This window comes from Nuphar pumila, chromosome 8 (genome assembly GCF_984573655.1).
Source record: "Nuphar pumila chromosome 8, dmNupPumi1.hap1.1, whole genome shotgun sequence".
NCBI lineage: Eukaryota > Viridiplantae > Streptophyta > Magnoliopsida > Nymphaeales > Nymphaeaceae > Nuphar > Nuphar pumila.
This window is the reverse complement of record NC_143256.1, coordinates 122,792,665-122,806,228: the sequence shown is the minus strand read 5'-3', so window position 1 is coordinate 122,806,228 and position 13,564 is coordinate 122,792,665. Positions and strand designations below refer to the sequence as shown.

The following is a 13,564-nucleotide window of genomic DNA, read 5'->3' as shown; positions in this document are numbered from 1 at the left end:
CAGAAATTGTTTTCCACAATATCGCAAGAAGGACTCGACCAACACTCCAGTACATCATGTTTCCTGATGTCAAACAGAGGCACATGCAGCAGCATGAAATGATCGGCATTCATCCTACAAAACCACCAAGTTCAAGTGAAAATTTGGTCCTCGAACGAATCCAGGAAGCCTGATACTGGAAGAGCCTAGGTGATAAACTGCCAAAATAACTCGATCTAGTGAAGCCTTATTGTATACTTCACAAGAAAACACGATTTTCGCCACATCAAATACCGGATAAACCAACTTTGCGTAAAAGCACAATGATAAAAGCAATATATATATATATATATATATATATATATATATATATATATATATATATATATATATATATATATATATATATATATATAGGACTAAGGGAGATGCTAGTTAAATAAAGGACCAGAGTGTACAAGAGAGAAGGAAAAAAAAAACAAATACATGTATTTTCTTCCAAAAACCAACGAGAACCTTCTTTCACGTAATTCACGGACATACATGGTTGCGCCCAATGAAAAAAATACAATGCCAAGTGAATTCTACAATGGATCCCAAAACCGTCAAAAAGAAAATAGAAGCACCAACGAAAGAGGGAAAGGAAGACACGATTTGCAATCTAAACTGATTCAGTTACCCAAAAGGTAAGAATTTTATAATGGAATATGGGGGAGGAAAGAAAAAAAGGAAAAAAAAAAAGACCACCTCTCGCGTTCAGACTTCAAACTCTATTGTAAGAATGCATCGAGCCCCCAACCACCGAAAACAACCCTCCCTCTGAGGCCTCCAGCTCGTCGAGAAACAGGCCATCCGTGGACCTAAACGCCGCGTGTATCAGAACAATCGCGGCCCCGATGAGGAGGGAGACGAGCACGTTCAAGGTGACGTGCGTCAAGAGAAGCGCAACGATCGTCACGACGGAGAGCACGACGAGCACCAGGCGATCGTCCATAGTCTGGCCGAGGATCACAAACGGCTCGTCGCGGAAGAAGTAGAGCAAGAACCAGGCGACAAAGACGACGATGAACACGATGAGGGAGATCGGGTGCCAGAGGAGGCCGAGGAAGAGGATGAGGAGGACGATCATGGCGTAGTTGACTCGGAAGTAGGCGAGGTTCTGCCGGATCCGGACGAGAGACTCGCCGAAGCTCGGCGGGCGCGAGAAGGCCGCCGGATTCGCGAGCTCCCGCCAGGGTTTCCGGGTAGCGATGGCCGATTCTCCCCTCTCTTTGGCCCGAGAGATGAAGTCCGCGGACGCCGCAGTGGCGGCGGAGGGGTCGGATGACGCCGGAAGTGTGCCGTAGCCGTACTGTGAGGCCATCGGCCAGAGAGTAGAGGCTACGGTTTGAGTTTACGGCAGATTTTAAGGAGAACGAGGCGTTTTCCGGCAAATGTTTCACCGGCGAGACGACGGAGAGAGCGGCGATGATTCACGAGAGAATCGAAGGCGGGAGAAGGGCGAAGTAGAAGGCTTATATAGGAAGCATTTTATGGAATTGTCACCATATTTTGGACAAAATTACGAACGTAGGACTGTTTGAATGGGCTCGTAATAATTGGTCCACGACGAGCCCATTCAAGCACACCCACGATCAGAGACCTAACTGCGCTGGCTCCGCCTGTTGTTGTCCCGGCAGCATAATACTCCATTAGCCCTTTCTCTTAAGGCACGCTTCGACTGACACTCACAAGATTTGAGAGCCTAGGTCCTATCCCACTATGCCAAACCCCTTTGGAGCTCGCTCATTTGAGAATGAGAGTATAAGCTCAATTAGGTAAATGAGTCCGAGCTCAAACACCAATTTACACTAGCTAAATATTCATTAAGCTTGTTTAATCTATATGGTTTACATATAATCATAGTCACAAATCTTGTTATTGGGATTTTTTGGGCAAAGAAATGTCCCACTTCAAAATAAGAAATTGATTTTTCTCAAATATTTCCTACGTTAAAAGTGACTCAACAAAGGCTGTCACTGGCTGGCAATTAGGGATGTCAAAGGATCAGATTTTATCTGATACCAATACAATCCAACTTCATTTAATCGGATTTGGTAAGTTACCAAAACCATATCCGATATGGTATTGATTTTTTGCGACCAAATCAGACAGATATCTGAATATGTAAAAAATCGGATTTGGTATGAGTTTTCACCAACCTAATCTGAATTCGAATTCGAATTTGAATCTGAATATGAATATGAATAGCCAACATCTGATTAGGCAGAACTAGTATTGGCCACATCTGACCCGAATCCAAACCTTTTACATCCCTACTTAGAATCTCAACTTTGGGAATGGGATACTCCCCAAAAATGAAAAAACATCTCCAAACAAAAAATTATTATGTAAATTGTTTATAAATAAACTAAAAAGCTGTCCACCCTTATGAACTGTTAGCACGCACCCTACACACAAATCAAACATGATGAGTAGAGCTTAATTCAGTAATCTCCCTCACTCACATAGCTGGTAAACAAGACGAACTGAACCGAGCTTGAGATGTGTTCAGGGTTGACTAGTTTGGGTTAGATTTCTAATAGACCATCACTGTGAAGCATTTGCATGTGCACCGTGCATGTAACAATAATTGCATGGAGCAAGGATACTTTTGCTTTTTCCTCGTCTTCAACTTGGCAAGAGTAAAGGTGTTTGGTAGGAGCTGTTAGTGCACGTCACCATGTGTTGGGAGGTTGCAAGTTCAAAACCCAATGATATGTAACTAACCCCAGGTTGCCTTTAAAAAAATAAAATAAATAAGTGTCATAACAACGTATGCTAGGCATGGTTGGTAGGAGCTGTCAGTACAAGTCTCCTTGTGGTGAGGACCTTGCAGGTTCAAAACCCTGGTACCTTGAATAATAACTGGTGGGAGTCTGCCTAACCCCAGAGAAAGAGAGAACATCCCATCACTGTAAAGGGTATGGGACAGGATTCCCTAATGGCCATGGGCCAAAATAATTACCACAAAATTAGGCAGCAGATGCTATTGTCGCTTTACAAGGTGTCTTTGGCGATTCTCATCTCTCTAGGTATAAAAAAAAGCTGCAGGAGCTTCGTCCAAGATACACCCCACTAGACATTATCATATTATCGTCAAGAAAGGCGCATCAATGTCTCAACATGCAATAGAAAGGTTCAGCAAGTATCCCCCTACAGCACTCGGCATCTTCAAATCCAAAACACATGGGATGGGCACCTCGAGGGGACCTATTGGATTTAACCCACTAGTGGTCAGTGGGCTTGTTGGAATTTGGGATCGGTGGAGTGAGCAATATTGTGTGAGAGAGGAGAGAATGGATTGGATTTAACCAGCTTGCTTACGGGGGATTTCTTGGATTCACATCAATATTTCTTGGACAAATCGTGTGCAACAGCTGCACCACGTTCGTCGACCCTCAACCCTCTCTCTCTGTCCACCATCGGCGACCATCATCATCAGTGCCAGATTTGTCCACCAGCTTTGCAAGGGACGAAATACAAGATTGGTTGTCTCTGGTTGCCATTTACAGGCTTACAACGATCTGTGATTGCTCGCTGTGGCGTTTTACTTCGATGCTAGGTTCGGATTCGACAAGAATGACACATGATCTCTGGTTGAGTGTGTTTCATTGCATGGATATTTGAGAAGAGGAAGGGGCAAAGAACATCATTATGCTTTGATTGGTTTTTAAGTTTCATTCAGTGTAATGACTTGTATGTGTGCATTCATACTCGAGTAAAAGGGCTGCAATATTCTTTCCTGCTTGTTTTGGCGTGTGAAAACCTCTAAGCTGCAATATTCACGAATTGTTTTGAACTTTTGGTGTGTGTGTATATATATATACAGTAGTATAACAGGATGATAGTATAAACACTTTGTGTAGGGTGACCTTCATTCATTAGTATACTATCTGTTTATCTCTTTTTCTTCTGAAATGTTCTTGTAAACTTTCAAAAGAAACTCCTATTTTTTTTCTTTTTTATTTCAAATATTAAATCAAAAGGTTAATTCTATGTATGGTTAAGCATATCTTGTAGGATTTGGATAACTTTGTTTCCAAGTATGTTGGTAGCCTCTGAAAAGACTGAAGAAAGAAGAATTGTGTAAAGCATCTTATGTTGGCTATATTTTTCCATAATTCTTTTGTTCCCTTAGATGTGAAGAATAGAGAATAATACTGTTGAATTTTTCTGTTCTTTCCCCTTTGTTAAATTATTTTGGTTATTTTCCTATATGATTTCTGCTTAATAATGCTTTCATAATATGTTGATTGAATATTGGCTCAATGTTAGAGCGGCTGTGAAGGACAAGTTCATACTCACATGATCTTTCAACTAGAAAACCATAGGTAAATAGAAATCAATAGAACTGGAAATCAAAGAATAAAACTGAGAGAGAGAGAGGACATGAAAAAAATAGATTAAAAGAAAAACAAATGAAATAGGAAGCAGAGACAGAAATTGTATGGAATCAACATAACAGAATACAATGTATATTAACTCACCTCCACCACCATTCATGATCTTCAACAACAAGTTGAACAATAATAAATGTAGTGACGATGATGAGAATGATGAAGACAATAAAGAAAATGTTGTAGATGGTGTAGATTCTGTGTCTCCATACACTTGTAAAGATGTAGTAAAGTTCAATATAGATAGCACTGAAAGGCAATAATCATGCCATCACCATCTGGGGGATAGTCCCCTTATACCAAGGCAATGGTGGGATTTCTCTGGGATACTTTGTGGTCCGAACTGGAGCTTGGAACTCAGCCTTATTGTTTTTACCAACTATTCCACCCAAAACAAGCAAATGTGATGTAACTAGTGCCCATATGAGAAGGATAACCGGTATGGTGCCAAATGGCAATGCTGCAGTAGCGCTATATGCTATAGCAACAATGTTCAGGAAACAGAATATGAGGAACAGAGGCCCACAGAAAAAGAACCCTGTCAACAACAAATTCCTCACCTGTAATTCTTTTCTGTTTTTATTAATTGCTTTTGGTGTATTCATACTCAAGTACATGACTTGCTCTCTCTCTCTCTCAAAGTATTATTGTTGTTATTGTTTCTTTTCTGCAACCAAGTAATTCTTGTTGTTTGCTTATTCATTAGATACTCTAATAAGCTATACTTTTGAAGAAGAAAAAAGTTGACTATTGTAAGCCAATCGCTGCAGCTGGCTTATACCAAAAATTTTCACCTTGTGTAGAGATTTAGGTAGCCTGGTTTTAATTCAAATGCAACTTTATTGTTTACAAGTAATAGAAACGTTCCTGACTATTAGTCTATTTGCATTGTAAATCAGAAACGTGAAGCCCCACCTAGCGAAAAGCCTGAGTCAGTGAGGACCCACTTGCGCAACATGATTATTGTGCTTGAAATGATTGAAAGTATCATTGGAGTGTACAATGGAAAGACTTTCAACCAGGTTGAGATCAAGCCAGAGATGATCGACCATTACCTGGCAGAGTTCTCCATAAGCTAAAATCTTGTCAAGCACGGGAGGCCAGGTATTGGTGTCACCCACTCGTCTAGGTTTATCCCTCTCAAGTGACAGGGCTTTTGCCGATTTTATATTTTGGTAGTGAAACTCAAGGGATGCTCTGTAGTGTTTATTTGTTTCTCTTTTGATTAGACAAATTTTGGTTGCACTAGCTATTTTGGATATGTGATTATTCAATCTTGAACCTGACACTATATATATATATATAAGTAGGGCACATAACATCTTTCCTTTGATCTTAAATGGTTGTAGACAACATCTTATCATAGGTATATTGTACAGTTATGTATGCAGTTTATAGTGATTAGCCAGTAGCAATCTTAGGGAAAAGAAACACTCAGCCGACTATTTTTGTCATTGATCTTATTGCAGAAACTCCTTACAACATTAAAATTTTCTGTTATTAAACTTAAAACATAATTTAATTTATGCTGTATACACTATTGTGCACGTAGACTTTGTGTAAGGTTATTAGCACATTATAATGTCTTTATTAGAAAATGACTTTGAATGCAATAGGTTAAAAAATGAACTGATAAACATGCACATAAAGTACGAATACACAAACCCACTAAGGGGTAACCAAATGCACATAAAGTGCAAACTCATAAACCTACAAAGGGGTGAAGCCAAAAGGGCTAAAAAGAATAAGTTGTGGTCCCACCACTAACTCAAGAGGCCACTTCGTAAGTGAGTCGTAGGAAATCAATTTTTGTTATATATACTTCAGGATAAAGTGATTTTTTTGTTAAGTACACAACAAAAATTAAATTATGTTTTAAGTTTAATAACAGAAAATTTTAATGTTGTAAGGAGTTTCTGCAATAAGATCAATGACAGAAATAGTCTGCTGAGTGTTTCTTTTCCCTAAGATTGCTACTGGCTAATCACTATAAACTGCATACATAATTGTACAATATACCTATGATAAAATGTTGTCTACAACCATTTAAGAGCAAACGAATGATGTTATGTGCCCTATATATATAGTGTCAGGTTTAAGATTGAATAATCATAGCAATTTGCTCGATGAAATGAATATCAGTATATAACTTTACACTTACCTTTGGGTGACTCACTTTGGAATCTAACACACGTACAAGGCTTAATGAATGAACTCATAATCGAGCCATCAGGTCAGTTTAAGGCTGGCACAAGAGTTGCCAAGCCAGGGTATTGAGGGTTTTGCACTGGGCCTCAAGTTTATAAAGTGAATACTCCAGTAAATTGTAATATAATAATTTATGCTTGACTGATTTAAAGGTATCAGAGCATTTGTGCTTATCTGGTTTAAAGGTACCAGAGCACTCTGGATAGGTTTGTATAATTAAATGATAAAATTGATAACATACTTATTTAAGGTATGAAGGATTAGGAATATACTACAATTGTGGTATGATTCATAAGTTTTATGAATTTCAGTGTCTTTGAGCTACTGAGTTCAGATTAGGGAAAACTTTGATAAGTTAGGTAATAAAATTAATAAGATAGCAACCCACTCAGACACGGACATACCTTAGAGAGGGTAGGTGGTACACAACTCCGAGAGCATGTGCTTTTAGCGTCGAACGTCAATGACTCGTTGGTCCTCAGTCCTCGGAGTTAGAGAACCCGGGATTCCAAATTATCCTAGGTGGTAGCTCCAAGTTCTTCTGCAAAAGTTAGTGATGCATCCTGTTGTTTGACTTTTGGGAGGTTCGCTCAATTATTTAACTGCTCCCTTAGGATTTCAATTTCAATTAGACGTTCAGGTTAATAAAATACCAAGCATAATAAACCCATGAATGTTCTCTTATGTTACGGTTGCCTTGGCTTGCGAGTACTCGCAGAATAATTTAAGAGAAATTTAATTAAACTTTTTATGTGTTTCAGTCACATAACAGATTGTGAGATTTTATACTTAAACATGTGTTTATTCATTTTATGTTAGTCCATGAATAAAAAATGTGATATGCAATTGATAGATTTCTTGTTACTTGTTTTAATATGTCATGTTTTATCTTAGTTATGCTTTTAATTGAATATTCAATTACATTGTATGTTTGTTATAAAGTATATTTGCATAATCATAGTATTTTCCTACTCAGACTGGTTGTAATCTGATTCAAATTACTTTACCATTTTTCAAGAGAAAAATAAAGGAATCAGAATAGTTGCAGGATGATGTACAAGACATGACACATGAATTAATGATGTTCCTAGGATGTTTAGAACTAGTTTAGTTCATTTCAGTTTTGTTACTAGAATGCTCAAAACACTTACTTTATTATCAATTGTTATTAGAAATGAAATGGATGGTATTTGCTTTGAATTTCCCTGTAACGTGTTTGAGATGCTTAACCTTGTTTAAATTAAATATTTCTGCTGATATAAAAAACAAAATTTCTCAAAATTTGGGTTAGATTTCGGGTTGTTACATTTCTAGCTCACTACTTTTAGTTATTGCATTCTTTTATGAGAATCCAATGATATACTTTAGATCCAATACCTGAATCCAACTTTAGATTCAACATATGGGTTCTAAGTGTGAGACCCAATAGCCACACTGGATTCGTACCAGGATCCAACATCTCCCACTTAGTCATATGGGTCAAACACCCACATTGTATCGTATCTGGTGCATCATATATTGTGTATAGTACTTCATGATGCACCCAACAACCATGCATAATTTCTTGGATTATATTAATGATATTTTTTCTCATATGTTATGGGTTATTTCCAACATAATCATGTGAATTTTTTCATCATTCAATTTCATGTATGAGGTTTTCACACATGCTATGAGTTATTTCTTACATAGTCATGTGAATTTCTTTCATCATTATATTCAACTATGAGGCTTTCGACATATGCTATGGGTTATTTTTCATATAGTTATGTGAATATTTTTTTCATTTTCAAGTATGATGTTTTTCACATATGTTATGAGTTATTTTTCACATAGTCATATGGTTTCCAATCACGTGAATCATGATACTTTTCCACATATAGTATGAGTTTAGCTATGAAATCATCCTTTAATGTACTCCTTTCACATAACTATATGGGTTTTTTATCATGTCAAATTTTTTATCATAACTCTTAATGTGTAATATAACGTACAATAATTTGTTTTTAGTATTTACCATTCACTACATAATCAACTATGCAACTCATAGTTTTAGAACAAAGTAAATACATCATAATGTGGGTCTCACGTAGTCATGGGGTTTCATATTGCTCTTTCATGACCATACCATAGGACTGTTAAATTGTATCTCTTAATATATATATATATATATATATATATATATATATATATATATATTTACATATATATAAATATATATTCCTTTAATTGTAAGCCCTTTGGGGCATTTTGTTTATTTTCTATTTTTGCGCATATTGATAATTATGAATATGACTGTAATTATTTTTTCTCTTTTTATTTATTTTTTCTTTTATTCTATTATTTTTTTTGGTTGACTTTAGTCAACCTTGGGATGGGGTCCAACATCTAGTCATTGGACCCCTTCCAATGACTAGTGGAGCCCTTCAAAGGCCTCCTAGTGGCTTATAAATAGGGGTCTTGCCCCATTGTAAATGACAAAGGGTTTTTACCCTCTCCTTTAATGAAGATTCATTCTTTTTAGCTCTTTTGGCTTCACCCCTTTGTAGATTTATGAGTTTGTACTTTATGTGCATTTGGTTACCCCTTAGTGGGTAACCAAATGCACATAAAGTACAAAAAAATAAAATGGCACTTGAAATGAGTGCATCAACAACTAGAACAAGAACACAAAAGCCACCCATAGTCTAACATCACACACAATGGTGTGAAACAACAAGCCTTGTCTATATATAATGATACTCAAAACAAGTGTATCAACTACTAGATCAAGAGAACAAAGCCAACAATGGGCTAAAAACACACACGAAGGTGTGAACAACATTTTTTGTCTACATAAAGTGACACTTAGATAGGAGGCATAGAAGGAGAAAGTCAATTGAGGTAAGAAGACTTGTATTGACAAACACTAATGCAAATAAAATTAACAATTTTAAACATATTTTAAAACACTATGATTTCAAAAACAATATATATTCATCATAGGTACTCATAATAAAGAGCATCCATAGTAAAATCAATGGGCAAAGAGAAACTGAGTGATATCACACACTCATAATCAGAGACCATAAAACAGTCAATTTGAGTCAAACCACATGTGACAACCAAAACTGGCCTAAACTGAGGTGCCTTTAACTCACCTCAATAAACATCTCTAATATAACAATAATACGGTAGAAAAGGAATCAAATAATAAACTGTGATGGACAACATAAGTGTCATAAAAGGTAAAGAATACTCTTAAAAGGACATTCTTTGAAAGAACCATTTTGGAATAATCCAAGAATCAAGTTTTTACAATGCAATTATATGCATACCAAATAATAATAGATGTAACTTTATGCAAAAATAAGATGTTGAATGACAACAATCTTGAATGAACAAATAATAGATTTAGACCAATATAGTCACTCTTAATAAAAGTGAAGTTTGAAAGATTCATGAAAAACCATGAAAGGAAGTGAAGTCCACAATTAAAATTTTAAAAGAGGCTAAAAAAATAATCTTTCTTAATGAACATAAAGGTTCATTCAATTCACACACAAGAACCAAAACACTTAAAAAGAAAAGAAAAGAAAATATCTCATTAAAGTGAGAAAAACCCATACTTAAAAAAGAATCCTCAAACAAACTTCAAATACTTCTTCACGAACAAGATCTCTTAAGAACCATAAAGGTTCATACACAAAGCAAACACTTAAGAACCACTAGGGTTCACACACAAAATACTCAAGAGAGATTCCAAATGAAAAAGTAAAGAATATATTTCATACAAGTGGGACAAAACCCACACTGAAAGGATTAATAAGTTTATAGACTTGTTGTAACTGTACGACATAAAATTGCACTAAGGCAAACTTATAAGTTTCTTAATGCATAGTAAACCTCATTATATGACTTAAGAAGTTAGAACTAACTCATATTTCAACAACTGTGCAACAACCATTAAAAGAAAACATAAATTTTACAATGGGACACACTTGAAGACAATCAAATTGGAGATTCTTTAAAAACGTCAAGATGCAAAAAGATAACCGTATTTCATATGACAACAATACAAGACTATGCTTTTTAATAGAAACTACTCTTAATTCAAAATAAAAAAAAACTTTTACAATTAAATATTGCTCATATGAAATGATGCATTAAGTGATCCTTGTTAAAGAAATTAGATCTTAATAAAAATTTCATAGATGATATATGTCAAGATTTTTTCTGAAAAATACGCGATATTATAAGACGCCACAAAACAATAATTATGAAGAGAGTATAGAAGAGTAATAATTTTATACTACATATATCATACAAAAATTTTAATCATAAATTCCTTTCAAAGACATACTATTCATATGAAAGGTATACTTACAAACAAAGTTAAGTATATAAATTCAAAGCACCAACGATCATATATAAAAAATAATAATAATTCAAGAAAAAGGTTATATATTCATCAATCTTAAGTCATATGCAAAACTTGTTATCAACAATAGAATCACAAAAGCTCTTAAATTTACACACACAAGTGAGATTAATATCAAATTATGCTTGAAAGCCAAACATTATTAATGACCCATTAAAACAAGATTTTGAGTTATCATATATCTAGAAAAACAAATTTACTGAAAAGATTTGAAATGTGATATGCGAAAAGTAAGGGTTCAATAAAGACCCAAATAACACAAGCACTTAATGTGCAAGAGCGAAAAGAGCAACATCTTAATGAATAGCATAAGCATTAGATGTGCAAAAATACTTTTTGATTTAAAAGGCATAATGATAACAAAAAGCACATGTATATAAATGATCAAGAAAGTAGCTTCATAATGCATGACACTCCAAGAAAAAGAATACATATCGAATAAATTCAAGAAAGAGAAGAGAAACAATAAATACTACCATTTTTTTAGTGACATGCTTCCCGATGCACCGAAGAACAACTTGATCATCTCCTCACTCTAATACCATGTTAGAAAATGACCTTGAATGCAATGGGTTCAAAAATAAACCGATAAACAAATAGCTCTTGATTTAATGACTAATGTTGTCAGTGATTTGGAACCAAAGAGAATTCCATGTTTCATGCTCTAGAAAATTTAGTTTTTACACTAAAACAAATGAAAAAATAGCTCTTTATGCTTTAAATTTTTTGAATGAGGATATTCTTTATTAGACCTCTTTCGTGAGTAATATTGAAATTGAAAAATGGATACTGCTTCATGAGATTTTCTTTTAGGATTTGAAATGAGATACTCAATGAAATGCACTTTTGGTTTATTTATTATTATTTTTTAATTTCCTCTTATTGTTGTATTTCAATGTTAAACTTCTATTCAGGAATGGTTATAGATTTACATTTTTGAATTAGTGCCCGTCCGCCTTACTAGTGATCAATAAAACGTGAGAGCTCCACTCATCTGGTAGCTGCAACCTGAGAATGTCACCAAGTTAATGGAACGCTGGAATTCAAAACTCATGGGTGCGCATCCTTTGTTACAAGGCCTAAGCTGGTTGTACTTGGTGGGCAAGGAGGAGCAGGGATTTTACAGCAAAAAAAACATGGTTATCGTTAAAAAGAAAATTTTGACAAAAACAATGTATAACAATTTAATCATCACCAACGGATGGCTCCGAGTGGACGGTAGGAGCTGACAGTGCATGTCTCCCTTGTGGTGGGTCGTTGCAGGTTCAAAACTCAGTGGTGCGGTGAATAATAACTGGTAGGGGTCTGCCTAACCTAGAGATGGCAGTTGACTGGGGTGGAGGCGGGGGACAGGGTCTCCACCCTCGCCCCATCTCAAACTTTTGCCCTCCATCCCCGCCTTCATTCCCACATGGGTTTTTATTTTAACCTCCATCCCCCGTCCAAATGGGGCGAGGCGGGGCCCCATTTCTCCTCGTTCCACTATCATGCCTAAAGGTATTTTAGTTATTTTACTAATGGGAACGGGACCGTAAGTCCATCCCCGCCACCATCACCACACGAGTTTTGATTTTAACCTTCATCCTTGCCTCCATTCCTGTTTCACGTCCTCTATCCCTGGTCCAAGCGCTCTTCAAACTCGGTCTATAATTTTAACCTTCATCCTTGCCTCCATTTGCCCATCTCTACTTTTTGCAGCAAGCACTCACTTATGTCTAAGGCTGCTAAACAAGATGAGTTGCTTGTGGCTCATCATGTGTCCATCTCATAAAGAGCTTCTTCAAACTCATTAAATAGGCTAAGCAAGCCGAACACGAACAACAATGCTCGGCTCATAGATCAGATAAGGTGATCTGTCTAATCACTTGACATCTTCACTGTCCATTGATTTATCCTTGTGGACATTGTGGAGGGTGAGGATGCCAAATCACTTTTATAAAAGTGATTTGGCCGATCAGTTGATCGGGTCTCCAGCTGACCTCTTACTAACAAGTAATAAGTTTGTAGTTCAAAATTCAATTCATATTACTTATAAGCTATGAAACAATATGTTTATTTTGTAAACGAGTCAGTTTCAACTTAGCTGAGTAGGTTTAGGTTCAAAATTTTATTATTTTAATTTAAATATATATTTTTAATAAAATAAACCAGTTTGAGCTCAAGCTTCGGGTTGGGCTTAACTTGTATAATGACACGCCGAGCTTAAACACCTTTTATTTGGGTCATTTACCAACACTAATGTTATCACTATCAGTGCACATCGGCCTCTACGAGTAGTATCGGAAAAATTGAATTGTCTGTTTTTTAATAAATATAAAAAATACTAAAAAGTATATATATATATATATATATATATATATATATATATATATATATATATATATATATATATATATATATATATATATATGAACCCAATTAGTAAATATGAAAATTATTAAGAATTTAAGAAAAAAATGCAATCCCTTTAATAAATAATAAAAATTTTATGTACAATGAAAAAAAAATTACGGCCTCA

At 35.6% G+C, this 13,564-nt stretch overlaps 1 pseudogene; it reads right to left on the bottom strand.

Annotated features, from left to right (window-relative positions):
• Positions 1 to 470: 470 nt before the first annotated feature.
• LOC149830523 (PRA1 family protein F2 pseudogene) lies at positions 471 to 1,342 on the bottom strand (annotated as a pseudogene).
• Positions 1,343 to 13,564: the final 12,222 nt, after the last annotated feature.